General features: G+C 35.2%; 1 pseudogene across 1 annotated transcript; it reads right to left on the bottom strand.

The window, feature by feature from the left end:
• Positions 1-1,599: 1,599 nt before the first annotated feature.
• On the bottom strand, positions 1,600-3,248 carry LOC103339274 (glucan endo-1,3-beta-glucosidase, basic isoform-like; annotated as a pseudogene). Its single transcript, XR_016122564.1, has 2 exons — positions 3,158-3,248; positions 1,600-2,669 (listed from the first exon to the last, which is right to left on the bottom strand). The product of XR_016122564.1 is annotated as a glucan endo-1,3-beta-glucosidase, basic isoform-like (transcript).
• Positions 3,249-25,889: the final 22,641 nt, after the last annotated feature.

Genomic DNA, 25,889 nt, shown 5'->3' with positions numbered 1-25,889 from the left:
CTTGGATTTGTTAGGCTTATTAGTATTCCCATATCAAAACAAGACGGCAAGAAACATGTTATAGATGACATTGAATTGATTTCCAGAGTTCAAATAATGTTTATTGTTCACTCGATATAGAAAAGGACAGGAACTTATTAGGAATCGAGGATTCCATTGACAGTCTCGTACGTCGGCAAAATTTCACTTCAATAATCTTTAATAATATAAAGAAAGGGGGAAAAAAAAAGGAGCAATTGCTCAAGAGTTGTAAAGATCAATTTTCGAATGTGACATGAATTTTATAACTTATATAATATAATATAGGGTTAATTTTAATTTAGTGTCCTAAACACTTATCCTTAAGGCATGTTTGTCCTTACACTCTCAGTTTCAACGATTATATACCCTAAGCTTTTCAATTTTTTGCAATTTGGTTATGGCATTAGCCTTATCGTTAAAATTACCGTTAATTGCTAAGGGACCCACCTTCTTAAACTTAAATTGCTTAAAATATAAACAAAACATTAAAAAAATAATTAGAAATAATTTATAAATACCCACAAGTGTATGAATCTATTGAGATATAGATTTGTAAGTACGAGGTTGATTCCACGAGGAATTGTCAGCTTACACAAAGTTCTAGTTTGAGTACGTAAAGACACTTATTTAACACTGGTTAGTACTATTTCGACAAAAAAAGAAAAAAAAAGAAAAGAAAGTAATAGTATTAGGGCTCGTTTGGGAACGACTCTAGAGAAGTCAATAATCACTTTTATGGAGAATCACTTTAAGTGATTTTATGGACAAGCACATGAGAGGTGCTCCTTCCCATAAGTGATTTTGGATCCCAAATGAGCACTTACTAAATATCAATTGTATTGTCGGTAATGTATCAAAATTTAATGATTAGATTAAAAAATTAAGGATTTAATGAAATACTCCATTACTAAAGTACCTACTTGATGCCTTTTTTCAGTTCTGTTTGGTTTACGAATCGGATTTGAGGGGAAATCACTTCTGTCATTTCCCAAGAGATGGGAGATGAAAAACTTATTTCCCATGTTTGGTAATGGTAGGGAAGTAACCGGAAGACATAACTTTATTTCCTTTCCCATGTTTGTTTTGAATAGGAATGTGTAAAACAAAGTTTGTATAATTTTTCAATTATACTCATATTAAATCAAATAAAAAAAGAATGCATTTAATGATATATTGTAATTCTAAATTGTTAACAGGGACAAAATGGTCATTAAAAATGTGCATTTAATGTTGACTCATTTTCCCAAACTTTCCTATGAGGAGGGAAAACAAAACTCAAGGGGGGAGGAGGACTTCACTTTCCCAATACTTTCCTATGTGCAAGGTGGCAAGACCCGCCCTGGATTTCCGAGATGAATCCCATCGTAATTCCGACATCACCCCGATGCCGGGCCCATTTACTAAAGATCGAGACTTTCTGCCGAAATTTCGTCTGAGTCTCCCCTGTAAATTGGACTTTTCCCATATTTTCAACTTGACTAAGCTTATATCTACAAATTTTCTTTAACAGACTCTTAACATAATGAGATTATAATGGCTTTTGTAATGCATCAATATTGCCAAGAAAAGACATACTAATTTAAGTTACGGTAATTTTTTAAGATTATTTGCTCTATGTGAGCATTATTTGGGTACATGTGATGCGATACATGACAGCCTATTTATTGCAGTTTTATTGGTGGTTAGATTGCTAACCACAACTACCCTTGCCTGGCTACTCAGTTGAAATTGATTGGGTATTTCGGCTGTTTGCTTGGTGAAAACAGCCCCCAATGTTTCTCCAACTCAGGGTTCTTTCTGTTCTCATCAAACATGGGGCAAAGATGTAGGTTTCTATGGCTCTTCCGGGCTTCCTTGGAGTCCCTCCCTTCACATGTTGAATCAGATTTGCGTTATAAGTCCTTGCATTGTCAATTGTTGTTGCCGTTCCACCAGCTGATGGCCAACCACTTTCCGATATGACAATTTCCAAAGACCCTCCGCCCGCCTTCTCAAGAGAGGCATAAACAGCGTCCAAAATGGCATCGAAAAAATTACGATAGCCACAGGCCATCTTGTACCACAACTGATGGGGCTGTGAAAAGAGCATAATCTAGATCAATGTCCCGAGTGTTGTCGCTGTAGCTGAAATAAGGGTACAAATTAACCAGCAACGGCGATCTGTTGTTCACTAGGAAGCGGGTGATGGGGTTCAAAAGTGCTCCATATTCGGACTTGAACTCTCCCTTCGATGGAGGGAAGGAATTTCCAAGCACTCCAGTGTCTACGGCAGTGGAGACTTTAATTCCCAAACCAGCACCAGAAATTGCGTTCTGAATGTTTTGCATGGCTGGGACAAGAAATTGTGCAAAGTAGTCTGAGGGCTTGACTTCATTTCCTACCGCTGAATCTTACATTGCCATAGTTTCTCACATTGTTTTGGACCCAAGTATTTGCATTGGCCTGGCTTGAGGCAAGGCTTTGAAGGTTGTCATTTGGAACGCCTAGCATGAGCTCAATATTAGAGCCTCTAAGGGCTGCTAGAGCAGCCTGGTTTGGATCATACAGTCGCATTCTTCCGATGTTATTTTGCTTGTACAGAGCAATAACTTCTGATGGGGGCGGTAAACGATCTCCAAGCATTCCATAACATACACCAATTTGGGCTCCTGCAATATTGAAAAAGAAATTATAATGAGGTTTTATGATCTTGGAGAAAAGTTCACTAGATTTATACAATATAATTTGCTAAAGGATATCCAATTTGATCGATTTTCTATGTGGATCATTTTAAACAGGGGCTCAAAAAATGTATGAATTGTTTCAGCCAATGTAAAGTTCTTTGGGTTTAGTTCCATTAATTAAAGATTTTATGTTAAGCATAGGTTAGGACTTCTAATCTCACCCATTGAATCGCATGTATGGTACATGTGAACAAAAATATGTAACTCACTGACATATCTAAAGGATGGCTGAGATTAAAATTCCTCAACTAGTCCTTAACACAAATCCCTATTGGAGAAGCTCTCGATTCATAGACGAGCACACACACATATACACACATAAGGCATACATGTCTACATGTGCGTGCATCAGGCATGCATGCCTGCGGGTGTTTGTGTGTGGGTGTGGGTGCATTTGTGCGACAGATATATACCTGTTGTTTCAAAGCTAGCCATCAGCAGCCCAAGTAGAAATACTATGGAAATCATTGAAGGGCCTCTGGATGAATTGGATTTAGCCATGATAATAAGGAAAAGATAGATATTCTAAGAAGTATTGCAACTTGCGGTGGTTGCGGTTCGGTAACCGCGAATTTTTACTCAAACCGCAAACCGACCGACTATTTGCGGTTTGGTGATTTTTGAAACCGCAACCAACCGCGTTTTGTGGTTTAAAACCGCAAGTTTTCAAGCATTCACAAAAATATAAATTCACAACCTAAATATAAAAAAATGCACAACCTCAATTTCTCAAACATATATAAATTCACAATCTACTCAACTTCTCAAGCATTCACAACCTAAGAAAATTAAAGTTACAATTCCAAGCATTCCAATTAAAGTTAAACTTCTCAAGCATTCCAATTTCAAATCCTTTAAAGTTATAAACCAAAAGGAAAATGCAAAGCAAAATGAATTAAAGTTACAACAGAAAAGAAAAATTCAATTCAAAGTTAATTAAAGTTACAAACTAAAAGGAAAATGCAATGCACCAATGTTACAAACTAAAGTTACAAACTCAAGTGTTGGTGGTGAATGAATTTGAAGAACCTCGTTGTGTTGTTTGAACACCAATGTTATCTACAAATAAAACAACATAGTTTAGTACATTTTATTATAAGAAGAAGTATAAATAACATTAGCATAAATAAACTAATTACTTACAAGTTGTCATATGTTCCATTTCCTAGTAGAATTCAACTTCATCATCCGTGTGGCTATACTTTGCGGTTTGCGGCAACCGCAAGTTTTGAAAATCAAATACCTCAACCGCAACCACAAATGCGGTTCGGTTCTTAATACCGCAAATGCGGTTCGGTTTACCGCGATTGCGGTTTCATTGCGGTAAATTATCGGTTGGTTTTTGCGGTTTTTCGGTTTAAAATGTCACCCCTAATTGCAAGTGTGCCTCTCCATGTTGCACTACTACAAAAAGTGACAAAGACGAGACCATAAAAAATGACGGTTTAAGGGAAAACCGTCGTTGTTTTTTAGAAGACGACGGTTCTATAAAACCGCAGTGTAAGAACTACTTAAACACCTAAAAAATGGAGATTCCAATGGTTGTTTCTAAAAAACGACACACCTAAATAAAAAAGCGATGTCTTATTGAAAAATAATTTCTGCAGAGTAAAATCTAAGCCAACAAAGAAAGGCGAAAGGTATGAATAGACCGACGTAGAAAGTAAAGACGACGGTGTAAAAAAAAGCCGCCGTTTTTACTCAGAAATTAACACGACCAAGTTTTCGAAAAAGGCGCCGTATAATTACAAATAAATCCATGTCGGTATAATACAAAATACTGCCGTATTAAATTAATGTACAACGATGGAAAAGATAAATTTATCGATGTCTTTCTTGTATAGTTCTACAATGGTATCTTTAACTCTCACCAAGTTGGGGTTTTCATTTAACGACATATTATAAAATATATCATCGTATTTATGCACTTTATATGTCTACCTTGATATCTAAACCGTCGTCTTAATAATATTATTTTTTACTATTTATTTATTTGATTTTGTTATCCTACGACGATAGACCAACTTAATGACAAAAATTGTAAATAACCACGACGGTTTATATAGAAAACCGCCGACAAAATCATATTTTTCTAAGATCCCAAAAGATACGTCGTGAACTTAAAATTACCGTCGTATTTATTCACTTTATACGGCATACCTTTTATTTAAACCGTCGTCCTAATAGGAATTTTTTTAACAATTTATTTTTTGGATTTTGTTATCCTACGTCGGTAGATTAACTTAATGACAAGAATTGAAATAACCACAACGGTTTATATAGAAAACCGCCGACATAATCAGATTTTTCTGAGATCCCAAGGGTTACAAAATCTTACCAGATGGAACTATGTTCCTCATCATAATCGGACCACAGAAAGTCAATATTTTAGAGGTTAATGATGTATGTGTATTTGTGTCTTTGAGATACACAAACGCACATAGACATTAACATCCAAAAAATTGCCTCTGAAATTTGACGACAGCAGCCTTACATTTGCAATCAAAGAGACAATTTTTTGGAAGTTGATGATGTGTGTGCATTTGTGTATCTACACAAACACACACACACATCAACATCCAAACAATTGCCTCCTAAAATTTCACGACGGCAGCCATAGATTTGCATTCAGAAAGACAATTTTTTGAACGTTGGTGATGTGTGTATGCTTGTGAATTAGATACACAAACATATACACACACACCAACATCCAAACAATTGCCTCCTAAGAGGTGAGACAGAGAAAATGGCAAGAAGAAGTTGAAACCCTAATTGAAAACTAAAACTGAAAGAACTCGTGAAAAAAAACCCTATTTATAATTAAAAAATCAAATCCACATCGGTTATATGACACCTAATGACGTTTAACAAAAAGAATCTACGTCGGTCCGTACCAACCCTTTAGACGTATAAAATACTTCCCACATCGGCTATGGTATTTCCACGACATAGTACAGACATATTAGGCCGGTTTATTAGACACACCACAGCGCGAAACAAATATATTGCGTCGTCTTAGTCTCAAAGCAAAAACCAATGACAGAATCAATTAAGTAACTGACGTAGAAATGAAAGACGTCGGTAATTATAAACCTACCGCCATCTTATTTTAATATACTACGACGACATCCGTAGAACAAAAAAAGACGACAAAAAAAAGACGATGGTAGAACAAAAAACCGTCATTGTTTCTATATTCATATTTAGATGCTGAGGCAATTTTGAGGCCTTTCTTTAACTTGATTCCCAAGGCGAAAACTGCAAAAATTGTACGTAGTATTATTGATGCAGTAGCTAAAGTACCAGGCACATCTGATCTTCAAATTTCCCTTTGCAAAGAAATGGTGCAGTAGACCCTTGCTGAGAAGCGAACTTTCCTTCGACAGCGAGTGGAGGCCAGGCTTGCATCTCTTTTGATGGAAAGCAAGGAGTATTCATAAGCACTAAGTCTCCTATCAGGCTTGATCAAGGAAGTGAGAAGGCTAGATGACAAGCTTCTTCTTGTGGACATAGATTTGTTGGAGAGTAAGCTCCATTTCTCTTTGAGAAAGACAATGTGTCTTTGAGATACACCAAAACGCATACATCATTAACATCCAAATTATTTTCTTTGAGATGTGAGAGAGAGTGATGATGCATGTGTGTCTGTGAGAGAGGAAGACGAGCCTCCAGAAGAACTTGGAACCCTAAATGAAAACTGAAACTGAAAGAAAGCATCAAATTTATACAATAAATCTTTAAAACCCAGGACGGTCCTTACACACAAACCGCCATTTAATTGTAAACATCCATGTCGGTTATTCTTTAGTGGAATCCACGTCGTATATTATAACATAATCCACGTCGGTATGTTATAAAAACACGACGTGTTAAATCTATGTACCATGACGCGAGAGATTAATTTATCGACTTATTATTTTGGAGTGTACTACGACGGTACCTACAACACTACTGTCGTATTTATTTACCACGTCCTAAGTTTCAATTACCATCGTAGTTTTTCTATTTATACGTCTGCCTTCTCTGTAAACCGACGTCTTATTTTTATTACTTTTTAAAATTAATTAATTTTTATTTTATTTTGGTAATATCTTTCTTAATATCTATCACGACGCTATATTAAAAAACCGACATTGAAGAAAATATCGCCTTGGAATTATATATAAACACGACATTTTATGAAAACTAAGGGTGGTTAAAACAATTTACTAGGGCGGTGGAAACGTCTACCGACGTTTAATATATAATACTAGGGCGCTTTCTATTAATCGCGTCGTTTTATGAAACGGTTTGTGAATATATTTAACTTTTTGTCTACCTGACTTACACTTGCACAGTTTCCAAACCCGAGAAAAAATTTCAATCTCCGAGAGAAAACTTTCCGTCTTTTTTCCTTCTTAGAGCACTGTCGGTGTATCTCATCGTCTTCCTCTCTTCTTCGTTGTCGTCTCTGAACTTAAACACCAAACTCCGAGAGAAAGCTTTCATTGCACACAAAAGGTAAGCATTTCTCACTATTTTTGTTGTTGTTTTGCATGCTCATACGGTTTTTGTTTTGAAAATCTTTTTACCTTTTTTCTGGCCAAAATCATTTTAATTCTTTCCAAGTTTAATAAAATATACAGACAAAGAGGGAAAGTTTCCAACTTTGAACACAACTCTATTTATTCTACTTCAACTAAATAAGACGACAGTAGCTTCTTATTTACGTGGTTAGATTTATAGATCACGACGGTTCGTCAGTCCTCCTAACATCGTCTGAAAGTTGTTCTAAGTTGTTTTTAAAATGACTGTCGTTTTTTTATTTGATTGTCTAAGATATATTCATTGCAGGTTTGATTTCTCTGAACCAAGGTTTTTGTTTTTCCTAATTTGATAAAATATAAAGACAAAGAAAGAAGGGTTTGGAACAACTTCATTGTTTTTATTTTCCATCTTATATAGACGACAGTATCTTATTATTCACGTCGTGTGAATTTTCATACCACGACTCTAAATTAATATTAACGTCATTTGAATTTCAATATCACGACGGAATATAAATATTGCTGTAATAAAGTCTTATTATGTCTTCTGTTATATTGTTACGTCGTGTGAATAGAAGTACTATGTCCAGAATTTTTAAAAAACGTCGTTGTTTGAAATGAAAATCTAAAATATTTTCACATGAATGTCTGAATCTGGAATCACTTCTCTATTTTTTGTAATTATATTATAAGACGTCGGTGGTTTAATATTAACGTCGTTTTAATGTATTAACCACGTCGTTGTTTATGTACCATCGTTTTAAAGATATATTACGTATGATGTTATGTAATTGCGTCGTGTGAAATGTTATCATACGTCGTGTTTTATAAATAACTGTCGTTTGTTTTCTTAATTTTTTCCTGAAATATTTTCACTTATAGGTATGATTTGTCTGTAACCATGGTTTCTCAAGACCAAAGTAAGGACTCTGGCTCGAAAAAAAAATGGAGGTAAGGAGCTTAGATTGGTAAATCCTCAAGACAAGTCCTTGAAGAAGATGAAGTTTGTTTTATCTGCTGAGACAGAACCAGGCAGCACGGCAACATATTCTGAGGAGCCAAAATCAAGTCGAGGTATAAGCACAATGCCTCGTGTTGTGAAGAGAAAATATCATAAAATCAAGCCAGTTGTTGAGTACAATAAATGGGGGAAAGCATGTGGCCCTGCACATACTGAGATGCAGTCCTACATTGGTGTGTTGGCATGCTCCAGAGTCCCACTTGTGGACAAGAAATGGGTGAAATCCCCAATGATATAAAAGAGCAGATTTGGGAAGCCGTTGACATGGCTTTTGTGGTAGGTCAAGGGGGCAAGAAACTAGTGTTATCTTCTGCTACCAAGAAATGGAAGAATTAGTCTACACTAACGAGGCATTATATCCTTCCATTCATGAAGGAGAAAGAGAAATTAAGCCAACCCCCTGAACTATATAAATTCATAGAGAAAGCAGAATGGGATGCCTTTGTAGCTTCAAGGTTATCCGAACAATTTGTGTCTGTGCATTTTGAACAATCACAGAGGAGGGAGAAACTTGAGTACAATCATCGATTGTCTCGAAAAGGATATGCTGGTTTGGAGGATCAATTGGAGGAAACCATGCTCGGGGTAGAAATTGATCGATCGACCTTATAGAAGAAAGCTAGACAAGACAAACATGGTAACATCCTGGATCCAAAGGTGGCAGAGAAAGCAAAATTAATTGTAAGCCTACTCACTTTGTTTTAAATTTTTATTAAACTGTGTATTGCCGTGATAATTCTTATTACGTCTTCTATTATATTTTTGCGTCGTGTGAATAATATTACTACGTCGAAATGTTTTAAAAAACGTCGTTACAGGTCTGAATCTGAAATAAGACGTCGGTGGTTTATTTATGGCGTCATTTGAAACTACTAACCACGTCATTAGTTAAGTACCATCGTGATAAATTTATGTGACGTCGATTGCTATGTTATTGCGTTGTGTGAAATTATATAATACGTCGTTTTTTTTATAAATAACTATCGTGTGTTTTCTTGTGCTGACTTTTTTATATATCTTTGTTTTAGGATGAATTGCAAAAACAAGTCTCTGAAGGCAGTCTTACTGTAGCTGGCAATAATGATGTGTTGACAATGGCTTTGGGTCCCGAGCATCCAGGGAGAGTTAGAGGGGCAGGTGCTGGGTTTCCCCTAGGCAATACTTCAATTTACCTAGACAACAGATGGTAAAGTTTGCCGATCAATTAAAGGAAAGTGTAAGACTTGTCCTTCAAGAAGAGACTTTAAAGATGGAGGCTAGAACCAAGCAATTGGTAGAGGCTGAGAGGGAAAATATTCTGAGTCAGCTTTCCCAACTCATCCCCAATTTTGATCCAAGCATGCTTAAACCGAAAACTAGCCCCTGTCAAAACCAAGGTCAAGGGCAAAGTCCCAAAAACCAATGTCGGACAAAGCAAGCTGCTCTGGGGCTCTTGATGGGAGATCCCTACATTTAGATAATGATATTGCCATGAATGGGGAAAAGCAGGATGAAATGGTAACATCTCTGAACTTTGAATTCTCTATTTTTTTTAAAAGCTATTAGACGTCGTTATTGTTAATAAAATCGTCGTTTGAAATACATACCACGACGATTTTATTAATAAACCGTAGTTTACTTGTTTTACACGCCAATAGACGTCGTTATTTTTGAAAACTTTTATGGTGATTTAGATGACGGTTTTAGTCCTTACCGACATAATAGATAAATCCCACGACGTTTATTATTTACCATCGTTTAATGATTTTAAGACATTCGTAATTCTTACATACCATCTTATGTTATGCCTTACCACGACGTTTTAATTTAATTTTTTTTACTTTTTTTACAATATGTCTTTTATATATATATATATATATATATATCTTTATTTTTTAAAACAGAAATCTAGGGATTTAGAAAAGCAAGATGAAGAAAAGAAAGATGAAAGGCAAGATGAAGAAAAGCAAGATGGAAAGGTAAATTCTCATAACTTTGCCTTTTTTATTTATTTTTCAATTTTCATACGTAGATATTTTCTTTAAACTGTCGTTTGTTTTAAATTTCCCCGGCAGTTTTGTTTTTAATTGAATTTTTAAATTGTTGTACAAGCTTTCTTATATATCTCTCTTTATTTATTAAAACATAAATCCAGTGGTGGAGAAAAGGAAATGGTCGTAAATTCATTATCTATGAATTTTTCATTTTAATTAGACGTCGGAATTTGTTTTCTATGACGTAATATATTATTCACCATGACGGTGTTTTGTTACCGTCGTTTAAATTATTTATCAGACGACGTTGTTTTCTTTAAACCATCGTGTTTATTGAATTACCACGTCATTTTATTTTGCTTTATTTCTTTAAACAGAATATTGAAGTAGTTGATTATTCAAAGCTGGAGGTGCCATCTTCTTTACAATCCCTTTGTCGTTATGTGGAAACGACACTAAAGCCTCATAAGAAGATTATGACCTTTACAATTGAGAAGGAGGTGTTTGGTGAAGATTGTAGTACCTTCATCTTGCATGAAGATATTACACAATTTGCAGGCATGGAAGAAATTGGGGCTACTATGATTGCAGTATATATGAGGTTTGTCCTTGTCAAATATTTATTTCACACTCTCCTTTCTGTTGAAAAAAAAAGTCATGTGATCATTTCATATATATATATATATTTAGGTGCCTATTTGATAATTTGAAAGCTGCAAATATGTTGAACGTGGTTAGCTTTATCGACCCTGCTCAAGTTAGTGCCAACACTGGGTCATTAACAGAAAGATCACGTTTGGTAGCCAATCGACTTTAAAAGACAGATGGTGAACAGATTTTCATGATGCCTTACAATCCAAGGTTAGTCTCCTTAACAGGATTTGTTTGTACGATGCACTGCGTATAAAACTGTTTAACCTTAATATTAATTTTGTGCAGCCGTCATTGGGTCTTGTTCATTGTGAGAGAAAAGAAGGAAACTATCTATTTTCTGGATCCTCTGCCCAAAAATCGAGTGGTTAATGAGGAGGCCAAAAACGTATTGAACAGTGCTATCAAAATGTATAATTCACACATAGGCAGACAAGGTCGTAAAGCAACCATTTGGAAAACTCTACCAGGCACACCAAAGCAACCAAGCAGTGTAGAATGCGGCTATTATGTCATGCGCTTCATGAGAGACATCATCATGGATCCTTCCCTGGAGTTATTTTATGTGGTTTTTTGTATTATCAACAACGGTCCTTTAAAATTACCGTCGTTGCATCGATATATTACGTCGGTTATGAAAAATAGCGTCGTCTGTGATTGAATTTCTATTTATTTATAAAGCTTAATAATCATTGTTTATGGATTGCAGTTTGCGAAGGGAAAGGATCAAGCGCCATACCCCCAAGCAACCATTGATGAAGTCAGGAAACAATGGGCAGAGTTTGTTTGCCTTCATATGGAGTAGAGGATTTTTAGAACACTTGACATTTTTATATAATGTACACAATTTTGTTAGAATTAGTAAAGTTTTTGTACAAATTTTGTTAGAATTAGACAAGTTTTTGTACAAATTTTGTCTATAATATACATCCTTTTTTTCCCTGAAAATTTGTTGAGGTTTTCGTAATTTAAAAAAAAAAAAATTGCGTAACCGATGTGTAATAACGTTCCAACGACATAATTATGTCAAAAACAGTTGTCTTATGGAGTACAAAAGTTCGTAAAAAAATGAAATGAGAGGTGTACATTACAGACGACGTCTAAAGGAAGTATAGATGATGTTTAATGCATGTTCCATTTATTACAACGGACGTTGTAAAAAATAACAACGTCATCGTTTGAAACAAATCCGACGTAAAAAGATATTTAGACGACAGAGATGACGTGATAATTAAATTATCGCCATGGTTTCGACGTCGTTTGAGTGAAAATTTCTCCATGGTTTCGCTTTTAAACGACGTCCTTTTTAAAAGTAAGTCGTTTATTAAATTTACAATGTCGTTACTTTCTTAACGCCGACGTGGTTTGTTGGTGTTTGTAAGAATATTTTATTCTATTTAATTCAAAATATTCATAATAAATTTAAAATAGATCAAAAAAATGCAACGTCAACTCCTATGAAGTCATTGATATATTTTCTTCCCCCTAAAGCTTAAAAAAATGCAGTTTGAGTAATACAAATTTAAAATGACCACCCAAAAAACAATTATTTTGATGAGTCATAACATCACTTATAGTTTGATGGTTTAGGGTTTAGGGTTGTTATATATTAGGGTTTAGGGTTAAAGGATAATTTTTGGGGTTTAGGGTTTATGGTTGTTATATATTAGGCCGTAAAACCATAAACCCTTTTCTAAAATTATTTTTTTAAAATATATAATTTAGGGTTTAGGGTATTATTTTTTCACGACGGTGTTTATGTTTTCAGTCGATGATTTACGAAGTGCGCTTTCTAAACCGGCGTTCCTTTAAAATGACGTTGTACACGATAAAAACGTCATCGATTTTAAAAAAACGTAAAAGGTTATTCAAACGACACTATTGATTCAACAGACGACGTGGTTTGTTTGAAATAAACAGTGTTACATCGGTTTTGGTGAAACTATCGCCATTTTCGATTTTAAATGACGTACTTTTTACAAGTAAGTCGTTTATTAGGATTTACAACATATTTAATTTCTTAACACTGACGTGGTTTGTTGTTGTTTATAAGAATATTTTATTATTTTTAATTCAAAAAATTTAAAATAAATTTAAAATAAATCCAAAAAATGCAATATCAACTCCTCTGAAGTCATTGAGACATTATCTTCCCCTTTAAGCTTAAAAAAATGCAGTTTGAGTAATACAAATTTAAAATGACCACCAAAAATAAAATTGTTTTGATGAGTCACAATATCACTTATAGTTTGATGGTTTAGGGTTTAGAGGGTTAAAGGAATATTTTTAGGGTTTAGGTTTTTTGGTTTAGATATTTTTGGCCCTAAAACCCTAATCCCTTTTCTGAAATTATTTAAAAATACATATATAATTTTTGTTTGCTTTATTAGGGTTTAGGGTTCAGGGTATATTTTTTATATTTAATTCTATGTTCATTCCACCCATCGTGCACGAGTTCGAATTCCAGCAAAACCAAAACCCACTTATTTAATTAGTTTCTCACACGTCAGTTTTTTTTTTTTTGTGTTGTAAGGAGTTACCACGACGCATTTTGTGTAATAAGCGTCATATTTCGTTCTTAGTTTTGATGACGGTTTTTTTATTTTGCGTCGTAGATAGTTTTACCATAACGTCTTTAATGTAATAAACGTCATGTTTAATGTGAAATTTTAACGACGGTTGTTTTTTTTCCGTCGACGTTTTAAAGAGCGCGCTTTCTAAAAAATTTCACGGCGACCTAAAATTCTCAGATTTCGCTCTAAGTCTTATACTTGTAACCCTGAACCCTAAAATTTTCAGAATTCCCTCTAAATCCCCTTAACATTTCGCTCTCTCACTTTAACTCTAATTCAAAGTTGGAAACTACAAGCTCCGTCGAATTCAAGTAGGCCATAATCTGTGAGCTTTGCCTACCTGTAAGTACAAACCCTTATCTTCCCCTTGTAAATTCATTGAATGATTTTCAGTTGTTTTGTTAAAGGGTTTTAGATATATGTTTTGCGATCTTTTAATAATGTTGTTAGAGGTATGGGTTCATGGATTTTCTGTTTAATGTTTTCATGATCAATCGGGAATGGATTTAATGTTGTCGGATCTTTTAATCACTCTCTGTTATGTTGAATCGGGAATGGATTTATTGTTTTCATGCTTAGTATATGTTGGTTTCATGCTTAGTATACGTGTTCTTAATACCCAACATAAAAATTAATGTATATGTTGTGTTCTTAATAGTTTGGGTTATTGAAAATAAACTGGGATCACGACGCTTTTTTAGGCATACGACGACCGGTTTTTAATAAACCGTCGTCTGTATTATTATACACGACAGTTTTCTTTAACTACCGTCGTAGTTAGAATTAGACGCCGTTTGTTGAAAATTCGTCGTCTATATATGTCCAATACGTCTGTTTTTATTTAAAAATCGTCGTCTATATAACATATTGCTTGCTATTAAAACTTTATATAATCTGCTATAGTGATGGTTATTGCTTGTCTTTTCACTTTATTATAGACAATAGGGTATAATGTCGGAGATGGATAAGTCATGGATGCACTAGGATAGAAGATCGAAGACATATGAGTTAGGGGTGGAATCATTTTTGAACTTTTCGGTAGAAAATCTTCTAACTACAACACATATCCATTGTCCATGTGTTAAATGTGTGAATTTGAAATTGTTTGGGGTTGGAATTATAAGGGATCACTTATAATTTAATGGAGTTAACCAAAGCTATAAGAATTGGACATTTCACGGAGAACCTTGGGAAGCAACTACTAATGCTAGTAGAAATGTTGAAGAAGATGATGACCATAGTAGGTACAGTTTTGTGTCTGAAGAAATAGAGATGGATGATAATGATTTTTGTGATTTTTGTGATTTTGGATCCGATCCTTATGAGTTTGCCAATGTGATTGGGGATGGAGATCAACCATTGTACCCTGGTTGTAGAAAGTGCACGAAGTTATCAGCATTAGTGAAGTTGTATAATTTGAAGGCAAAACATTGGATGAGTGATGTCTATTTTACAGAATTATTGATACTTCAAGGCGATTTGCTTCCAGAAGGAAATACAATACCGGCCTCTATGTATGAGGCCAAAAAGACTTTGTGTGCATTGGGGCTGAGTTATGAGAAAATGCACGCATGCCCCAATGATTGCATCTTGTATAGGAAGGAGTATGAAGATTCAACTAATTGTCCCACTTGTGGTATCTCAAGGTGAAAGGAAGACAAAGATTCAATCTTGAAAGAGGGTGTGCCAGCAGAGGTGGTGTGGTATTTTCCTCCAATTCCAAGGTTTAAAAGGATGTTTCAATCACATGAGACAGCTAAGAGTTTGACTTGGCATGCTGCTAGAAAATCAATTGACGATCAGATGTCTCATCCGACGGATTCCCCATCTTCGAAACTTCTTGATGATAAATGGCCGAATTTGGTAATGAGCCGAGAAACTTGAGATTGGCTCTTTCATCTGATGGATTCAATCCCCACAGTTCTCTAAGTAGCAGATATAGTTGCTGGCCAGTTATCTTAGTTACATATAATCTCCCTTCATGGCTGTGCATGAAACGAAAGTTCATGATGTTGACCTTATTGGTTTCCGGTCCTAAACAACCCGGAAATGATATAGACGTCTACTTGGAGCCTTTGATTGATGATTTAAAATCTTTGTAGGATGGGATTAGGAGTATATGATGCACATAATGGAGAATACTTTACACTCAGAGCTACATTAATGTGGACAATTAATGATTTTCCCGCCTATGGAAACTTATCTGGTTGTGTTGTTAAAGGATATAAAGCTTGTCCAATATGCGGCAATGATACACCTAGTCACAGGTTGAAAAATGGCCACAAAATTTGTTACATTGGGCATAGAAAATGGTTACCAATCAATCATTCATATAGGAGGCAACGTGCAGCTTTTAATGGGAAACCTGAATATGGCACGCCTCCCAAGCCATTAACCGGAGAAGAAGTGCTGCATATGGTTGAAGATGGTGACAAAGTTTGTTGGAAGAAGAATTCAATATTCTTTGATCTCGAGTATTGGAAATACCTTCTTGTAAGGCATGCCCTAGATGTTATGCACATTGAGAAGAATGTTTGCGATAGTATCGTTGGTACATTGTTGTAGATCTCTGGAAAAAATAAAGACAGGATTGCTGCTCGATTTGATTTATTGAACATGGGGATAAAAACTGATTTACAACCCGAGTATGGAGAAAGACGTACTCATTTGCCTCCCGGGCCTTGGAATTTGTCAAGAGCAGAGAATAGAGAGGTTTGAAATTCTTTCTATGGTATGAAGGTCTCTGAAGGTTATTCTTCAAATAGAAAAAATCTTGTATATTTACAAGATTCAAGACTTATTGGCCTTAAATCACATGATTGTCATACCTTAATGCAACAATTGCTCCCTGTGGCAATTCGTTCTGTTTTGGAGAAGCCTCCAAGGTATGCAAAAACTCGTTTGTGCTTCTTCTTCAATGCTATATGTGCAAAAACGGTTGATGTTTCCAAGCTAGATAAGTTGGAAGAAGATATAGTAGTTACTTTGTGTTTGCTTGAGAAGTACTTTCCCCCTTCATTCTTTGATATCATGGTTCATCTAGTAGTACATCTTGTCAGATAAGTTCGTCTATGTGGGCCAGTATATTTTAGATGGATGTATCCGTTTGAAAGATAAATGAAAGTGCTAAAGGGGTATGTTCAGAATCGTACTCGTCTCGAAGGTTGCATTGCTGAGCGGTATATAGCTGAAGAAGCTATAGAGTTTTGTACCGAGCATTTATCTGATGTTCGTACAGTTGGAGTGCCTTCAAACTAAAAGATGGGAGTTTCAAAGCCATTATCAAGTTGCACAGTGAGCGTAGCTGATCGGGACCTGTTGAACCAAGCACATCTATATGTCTTGGAGAATACGGAGGAAGTCCTACCTTATATTAAGTACGTATGAGTTTTATTCTTTAAGTTTCTATTTTAAATTATTTCTTATGTTTGTCTTATATGTTTGGGACCGTAATGCTTGAATTTTTCGTGTCATGTAGGCAACATATGATCCACATCAAGACTGCTTATCCAAAATTTAGAAAGAGAACAAAGTGGCCGCAAGATAAGCACAATAGCACTTTCATTCAATGGCTACGCTTCAATGTATATGTTATTGAATAACATATTGGACTTTTAATTTTCTTCTTTCTATGTTAGATTGAATTAAGATATGATTAATTTGCAAGTTCAAAGTGAACTTAATGAGGAAGACAATCATGGCGTATCAGAAAATTTAACGTGGCTAGCAGCTAGTCCAAACATGGCAGTGCCATCATATAGGAGCTATCTTATTATAGGTATTAAATTTAACATCAAGGCACAAGATGATGTGTGGACAACTCAAAATAGTGGAGTGTATTTACTTGCACATACCATGCAAGTTGCTAGTGCTAAGGATAAAAACTCAATTCTCTCAAATATGGGTTTCTATGGTGTCATTCAAGAAATTTGGGACCTTGACTACCAAAAGTTTACAATCCCAGTCTTTAGGTGTGATTGGATAGATAGTACTTCTGGTCTTGTAGTCGACGAACTTGGATTTACCCTTGTAGATTTGAGTAAAATTGGACATAGGAATGACCAATTTGGTCGGTAGTGTTATCAATGTCTAATAGAAAATATAATGATGTTATTGGTGATGATGTCTTAGGTTATGTGAGAATTGAGTGTGAGCCATTTACTACAGGGATGCCAAATATTGACACATTTGATGAACTTGTGGGTGAGTTCGGAAGTCAAAATATTTGAGATGGATGTGAAGATATATGGATTGAATGATGCTTATGTAATTTATGAAATTACTTATGCCCTAAACGGCAGTGTATGACATTAATTTTGTAATATATTGTAATGTGATTTCTTCACTTTCATTATTCAGGTTTTGGCCACAAAACAATCAGTACAAAAAATACTGGTTCAAGATTACAAACACGACGGTCTTGATAAAAATGTGAAAAACATACGTCTGTTTTAATAAAATTGTCATAAAAAACGACGTTTTGGAGCATTCAACGACCGCAATATATTTACCAACGTCTTAAAGAAAAGTAACAATGAAGAACCACGACGCTATTGTGAAACAGTTATTAAGGATATCACGTCGGAGAAGCATAAAGAGCCGCCATGTAATTCCAAATAATACGACTCCAATCCCATAATACCGACGTCTAAAAGACGAGATGTCTAATCTGAACGTTACAAAAGACGACGTCTTAGAATATGAACTCGTCCGCATCAAATCAAAAATTGTCGTCTTAATTTTACCACGTCACTTGTTCTCTTATAAACGAAGTGGAAAAGGATTAATCCACGACGGTATTTGAAATCCATTGGTAAATTTGTCGATGTTAAGATATATTTGGACGTCGTTCCTTTACAAAAACAACATTATATGAATGTATCCACGTCTCTTTTCTTATGATCATGTCTTTAAAATGACTTTACACGGCAAATATAGGATAAACTACGCCGTCTCATACATATTAGACGACCGTAATTTTAGTAATGATGACGTATAAATTCTTAAACATGGTTGTCTTTTACATGATAACGACGTTGTATATTGACGACAACGTCCTCTGTATAAATGAATGTGTCATAAGTAATGACCCCAACATATTTTCCACATCATTTATTTTCAGATCATGTCGTTAAATTAGTTTTACACTGCGATCGACTGAGAAATGTTGTCGTTTCATATGCATTAGACGACGATTATATTTTAAAAGATGACGTATAAATTATGTAACACGTTTGGACCCGACGTTGTTTATTGAGTACAATGTCGTCTGTAGAAATACATGTGTCGTAAGTAACGACTCTAACATCTATTTCTACGTCATCATTAATGGAAAAGTCAAAGTGGAAAATTTATTTCACGACAGTTGTAGAAACTCTGGTGACGTAGTAGGAATCAATAACGTCGTCGATTATGTATTTAAAGACGTCATAGTTGTATGTGTCGTGAAAGGTGTATTTAACGGCTGTGGTATGTATCTCTTGTGGCCATGTTCTGTTAAAATGTCATATGTTGCCTTTTAAACGATGTTTGTTTGTTAGAATTGGTCGTCTATTCTTACCCTTGACTCTTTTTTTAGCTCATTTTTCAATACACAGATCTTGAAAGAGGAAAAATAAAAAATTCAGTCAACTTAAGCAGTAAGGTAGACGTGAGCTTCAAGAAGGGTATTTGACCCTTTCCTCAACCGCATCGGTTCCTATTATTCAATTGCTACGTACGTACCCTGGCCTCAAAGGCAAAGCCAATAGAAATTTTAGCCAAGCCAATCCAATATTCCTGCAGAACTTGAAAACCAATACAATTATTTGACGAACTTCCAGTTAGGCTTTGGATACACCATCGGTTTTCATCAATAAATTTATATATAAAAAACGGAAGAAGAAGAGCATGTATTAATCTGTTAATTTCTAGTTCATCATCAGTGCTCATCTTGTTAATTTTATAATTTACTTTTGCCTTCCATGATAAAGGAATTAATTATAATGGAACAAATAGATATAGTGGTTGATGGATAAAATTGGAAGATAAATGTCAAATTCTATTAGCTATCATCATTATACCATTTGAATATTAGTTATATATATATATAGAGAGAGAGAGAGAGAGAGAGAGAGAGAGAGAGAGAGAGAGAGAGAGAGAGAGAGAATAGTAATAGGATTTTATTGATAGGAAGTGTAACTAGCACAAAAATAGAGCAATGTCGCCGGGGATTAGGCAAGTTTCTTTACTCTTACTCATATGGGCTCAGTCTTCAGTCTAACTGAGTAGCCTTACCCGCTCAACCACGAACAAGAATAGGAACCTAACCACTGGTAGAATACCCCCCGCGGTCCCCCTAAGATCATATACCCGTAAAAACTACTTATTACAATTCTCAAATAAAACATCAACTAAAAAATATGGAGATTCCTCTAACCAAGAGATGACCACTCCAATATGTGAAGCAAAATTAGCAATGTGGTGAGCAGCCTCATTTGCAATCCAGCAAACATGGATAAGGCCTTCTCCAATGATCTGTGACAACAAAAACTTAGAATCCTCTAAATTAGTTATTGTAAATGTTTACCTATTGGTTATCTTATATAACACATGTCAAACTTAAGGTGGTTAAGAGTATTGGTTATCTCGTAGGGGTAAATACTCTTAACCACTTCGGACCTGAGTTTTTAATATCATCATTCCAAAAAGTTCTTTGGTGTGGTGAAGTTGGATGTTGCATCCATTGTGCAATTTGGTGAGAGCTCAATGAGATTGGTCCTCAAGGGTATGAACATATTTCCTCTCTCCTCTTACATTTGAGAAATGTAAAAGTCTTGAGCATGCCAACACTTTGAAGCAAAAGATCCATGAAAGAGGTTTAGGTTAAAGCTCTAAAATCAACCATTTGCTCCCGTTTCTTTTCTTGAAAAGTTTTGTCTTTTAGTGGCTTAACCAACCTAAGAAAATCTAGAACATCCTTCAGCATGCTCTTAAATTCAATACAATGGGTGCCACAGTGTGGCTATTACTGGCTTCATTGGGTGAGAAGCGTTGATGCTCTTTTTGGGAGGGTCAACTTAGATAGAGGTGGAATGGTGGATGATGTGTGAAGATGTGAGCCTTCAGTATGTGTGTGAAGGTTTTGGGCAAGCGATAAATATACGGAAGACAAGATTTACGTGGTTCACCCTTGATGAATGGGCCACGTTCATGGAGAAGTATATTCTCATTATGATTCTCATTATGAGAATGTTTGTTTGCATTTGTACAAGGGGATTAGACCCAAAGATAAAGGGAAGAAGGCCCAAGGCCTAAGGTACAAAGCCTAAGAATCCAAGACCCAATACCCAAGACCCCTTTCTAAGTGGAGAGTAGTCTTCTTTTATAGGTGAGGGGAAGTCTCCATCTCTTGTAGTCTTCCAATATGGGATTTCTTGCCTTGCTTAGATTTGTGACTTGTGGTAAGGCTTCTTTGATTAAGGTGATGACCTCTTATAACATGGCACGTGGATGATCTAGCCTAGCTAGTTGCTCGGTTAGTCACGGTACAAACAAGAAGCATGACTAGAAAATAAAAAATAAATAAATAATTTGTATTTTATGTGTTGACATAAGCAGTCATTTGTCTTTTACTTTTTTTACTTTATCTTTTTTTTATATAATACAAATGATGCTCTAAACTACAAAGGGAGGGAGTTTCTCTCTCTCACACACACACACTACTAAGGTGCCACGGGGGGTTTAAACCTGAGACTATAATAATCTGTTAATTTCTAGTTCATCATCAGTACTCATCTTGTTAATTTTATAATTTATTTTTCTCTTCCATGATAAAGGAATGAATTATAATGGAACAAGTGATATAGTGGTTGACGAAGATTAGTATAAAATTGGAAGATAAATGTTAAATTCTATTATCTATCATCATTATTCCATTTGAATATTAGTTATTGTTTTTTTTTTAAAAGAGAATAGTGATAGAATTTTATTGATAGGAAGCGTAACTAGATAAAAACTACTTGTTACAATCCTTAAATAAAACATCAACTAAAAAATCTGGAGGTTCCTTGAACCAAGAGATGACTACTCTAATATGTAAAGCAATGTGGTGAGAAGCCTCATTTGCAATCTGGCGAACCTAAGTAAAGCCTTCTCTAATGATTTGTGACAAAAAAAACTTAGAATCCTCTAAATAAGTAATTGTAAATGTTTACCTATTGGTTATCTTTTATAACATATGTCAAACTTAGAAATAGTGGTAATACTGCACCTTTTTTTTTTTTTTTTTTATCAGTAATATTATTGGGAGGTGGCAATCAAACTTAGGACCTCAGCTGTAGGGGTACATACACTTAACCACTTAGGACCTCAGTTTTTTATACCATCATTGCAAAGAGTTCTTTGGTGTGGTGAAGTTGGAGGTGGCATCCTTTGTGCAATTTGGTGAGAGCTCATCCAAGGGAAGATTTGGAACTCAAGCATCCTAGGGTTGAGATTGGTCTTCAAGGGTATGAACATCTTTCCTCTCCTTTTACATTTGAGAAATGTAGAGTCTTGAACATGCCAACACTTTGAATCAAAAGATCCATAGAAGAGGTTTAGGTTAAAGTTCTAAAATCAAACATTTGCTTCCGTTGCTTTTCTTGAAAAGTTTTGTGTTTTAGTGGCTTAACCAACTTAAGAAAATCTAAAACATCCCTCAGCATGCTCTATCTTAAATTCAATACCAAGGGTGCCACAGTGTGGCTATTACTGGCTTCATTGGGTGAGAAGCATGACTAGAAAATAAAAAATAAATATAAAAAATTTGTATTGTATGTGTTGACATAAGCATCATTTGTCTTTTATTTTTTCACTTTATTGTTTTTTTTTAAATATAAAAAGATAGTCTAAACTATAAAGACTGGACGATTCTCACACACATACACACCACCAAAGTGCTATGAAGGATTGAACCTGAGACCACTAATTTGTAAGTCAATATCATTTTACCTGGGCTAGACGTGGTTGGCTTTTTTCACTTTATCTTTATCATATGTTCTGACATGATATGAGAATTTCAAGGGACTTAGCATTTGGTTGACCACTGTTTGGGCCGAAATTGACATGGGCCAAATTAATGGCTAAAAAGAAATAAAGGCAATTGGGCCCGTAATTTCCTAAGTCCAAAAAAAAAAAAAGAGGAGGGGGTGGTTTGGGGGTTTGGGGAATTGCAGTTCAAATAAATACCACAAAGAATGGTCAAAAGGTGACCACGTGGACATAAGATCAAGTCAACAAGGTTTTTCCCTCCATTTTCTCACGTGGGTTTGCTTGCAAGTTGCAAATCTGATTTGTTGAGAGCATTAGATGCTACCCTGAGATTTTTGTCTAAAGCAAATATGAAATCCCTTTTAGACTGTTGGGTTTTAGCTCATTTCATCATTTCGAAGCCAATATATGGACTTAATTTAGCAGGAAATTAAGGAAAGATGTTCCAGTTGCAAGGCACTATATTATCATAATCGGAGGAAAAAACACACAATCTCTCTCAAACATGTATTCAACTTTATCAACTTGGTCCCAAGTTTCTCAACAGCTTTCTTGCTTTCAGTTCTTGGTTTCGAATCAACAACTCCTGTAAATCCTAGTTTTATTTTTGCTCAGCCTTCTCTTTAGATTGCATGATTTTCAGTTGAAGTTCGATTCCAATTATGTGTTCATTTTAGTTTCATTATATTTTTGCTTCAGCCGGTCCAATGGACTTATTCACTAACCTAAAAGGAAAAGACGAGAAGAGAGGAGGGGAAGGAGGGGCAGTGATGCTTCTTCCTCAACCTTCTCTATGAAGTTTACCTTTAAGACTTGTAGAGGAAGAGAGCAGCTAGAGTTTCTGTCTCACAATTATAAATAAGAGGTTAATGAGAGAGACTTGCTAGGCTACTTGAGATGCCTTTGCAATCAATTATTAGTAATTAGGTTGCCCAAAAAAAGGGTATATTAGGCTTTTTTTTTTCTGTGATAAAAAATGATATTTTATTGTTGACACTAAAATGGGACCTGAGTCGAGAGAATTAAGCGAGTTTCTTTATACATAAGGGAGAAGTCATCAAACTAAGCAGTAGCCTGCCCTCCCTCACCTCACCAAGGCGATTAGAGAGAACCTTTATCCTTGATTGAGTACCCTCATCATCATTATGATTATCACTATCCCTAAAACTAATAAATCTTCTTCTTGAACATATCTTTGTGTGAGTTGAGTTTGTGCTATTTTTCACATTATTCATTACGTTTTCCCATCCCATTACAGTTTGGTTTGGTATCCGAGATTCCGGGTCAACCAAAGAAAGTCGTGACAGGAGATGAAGTAAACATGAACTTTATAGGGTCATTTGCATTTGTGTTTGTTGGTCCTTTTTTCCGTCCTTCGTTCCTTTTCGCCAATCATGGGGGTCCGCTCTGCTCTGAGGAAACAAGGGGGAAGTTGGCGGATCAACACCAATGCCCCAATCAGATAATGTCTCTTGACTTGTGGAGAGGACTCCTTCAATTTTCGAACAAAATTGAAAGTTGAATCAGTTGCCAAAGCGGACGGGCCCGATCAAGGCCTTGTCTATAAACTTCTTTTAATACTGACTCTTGTCATTCCGTAGGCGTGCCACTATTGGGTACATAACCAGCCCAATAAATCTCGTGTGGATGTGAGTGACTGATGCTGATGGAGTTTGCGCCTCCTGCCTAGACCTCTTACCAAGCCATTGTGCTTCAGGGGGGTACTGGCCTAGATAGATTCTTTTATGTGCCTCAGTTAAGAGGACTTCAATATTCTTTCCTTCGTGAATATCGCCCTGACAAGTATGAGCAGTACCTGAACAGGCAATAGAGCAAGACCAAGTTTGCGATTAGTATAAACCCTTGCCCGGGTTTTATTAACCTACTTCAATATTTGCTCGTTTTCAGCCAAATCAATAGTCAACTTGAGCCCATTAGTACGAGTTCGAGCCCAACTTAATTCCTTATTCTTTTCTTTTATTATTCCCTTTGGGTTCCTATTCCCTTTCCGGCCCGAATGCTGGTGAGGGATAAAAGGGCATGAATTCAATTTTATGTATTAAAACGGTCCACAATTCGTTCTTTAGACAATCAAATGAATTTTATCTATGTAGATTCTTCTACCACTCACGTTAATTTTAACTTTAAACTAAATAACAAAAGATTCTTTAATTAATCCATCAATTATCCTTGCATTCGAATTACAGAGTAAAGGGAAGAAAACTGGAGATTTCTCAATCCAGCTCAAACGATTACATGTATTGAAATGGAAAAATGTCTAAAAAGAAAAATCATACCATGGAGATGGCAGAGCTACAAGAGATAAGCGCATGAGTTGTCAACTGGTTATCTAAAGAAAAAATAGGCACTTGGTTATCTTGAAAATTTTTCAAGTGTTTTGAGACGTTGTGTGAGAGTCCGTTTTCTTAAATGTTGAATAAAGAAAAAATAAATGTTATTATATATTCTTAAGTAATTATCTTAGTAAGAAGGAAAAGTATATTTATAGTTGTTTTACTTTTATAATACCATTTCAATAGTTATATATATTATTCTACAATATATATATATATATATGTTCTTTTGAATAAAAAAAAGTTTATTTAAATTATATATTTATTTATTATTGCTTGAGATGCCATTGGATGGTTATTGGGTGCTTTATATACTTATATGTATTAACTAGCTCTAAAGTGAACTTGTTGTTTGTGTTTTATCAAGCTACTTTTTCCTTATCAACAACCCATGACTTGGAGTTAGCACGTGGAGGTTTTACATGCATTCTTAGTAATAGAATTTTGGTAGAGCAACACGTAGGAACTCATTTTAACTTAAGGTGGCTAGTCCAAATTCATCCTATTGACACATGCACATACATGCAAATACTTAGTCTTTAAATATAGTAGATATTTGTATTTCCTTGGAGAATAAGTTGGTTCGATTCCTTGGAGAATAAGTGCGCAGGATCTCTTTTAATTGTTTAATAGTTGCTTCAGTTATTACACCAATAAGAAGCTATTAGCAACTGACTTCTTCTAGTATAAATAGGCCTATTTGTTGCATCTTGTGAAAAACACACAAACCTTGTGTATTAATTGAGGTTACACACTTGCATGCATCGCATGCAAAGTAAGAGTTCTTGGGGGGAGAGAGAGAGAGAGCTACTGGTGATATAGTTCTTGGAAGAGTAGAGGTCCCAACTTGTGTATTTTCTTATCTTGGATTATGCTTTGGAATCGAGGTAAGGGTTTCTTGGGGTCCTTACGGGTATTGATCTAATTAAATTTTGTGAGCTCTATATTATGTGTGATATTAATGTTCTTGATATAGGATATTTACATATTGTGAACTATTTGAATAATGTTCGCATAATTATATCATGTCATGGA

The sequence above is a fragment of the Prunus mume genome, linkage group LG8, assembly GCF_029339155.1.
Source record: "Prunus mume cultivar Tortuosa linkage group LG8, ASM2933915v1, whole genome shotgun sequence".
Taxonomy (NCBI): Eukaryota; Viridiplantae; Streptophyta; class Magnoliopsida; order Rosales; family Rosaceae; genus Prunus; species Prunus mume.
Note: the sequence above shows the minus strand (reverse complement) of the source record. Positions and strands in the feature narration are given on the sequence as shown.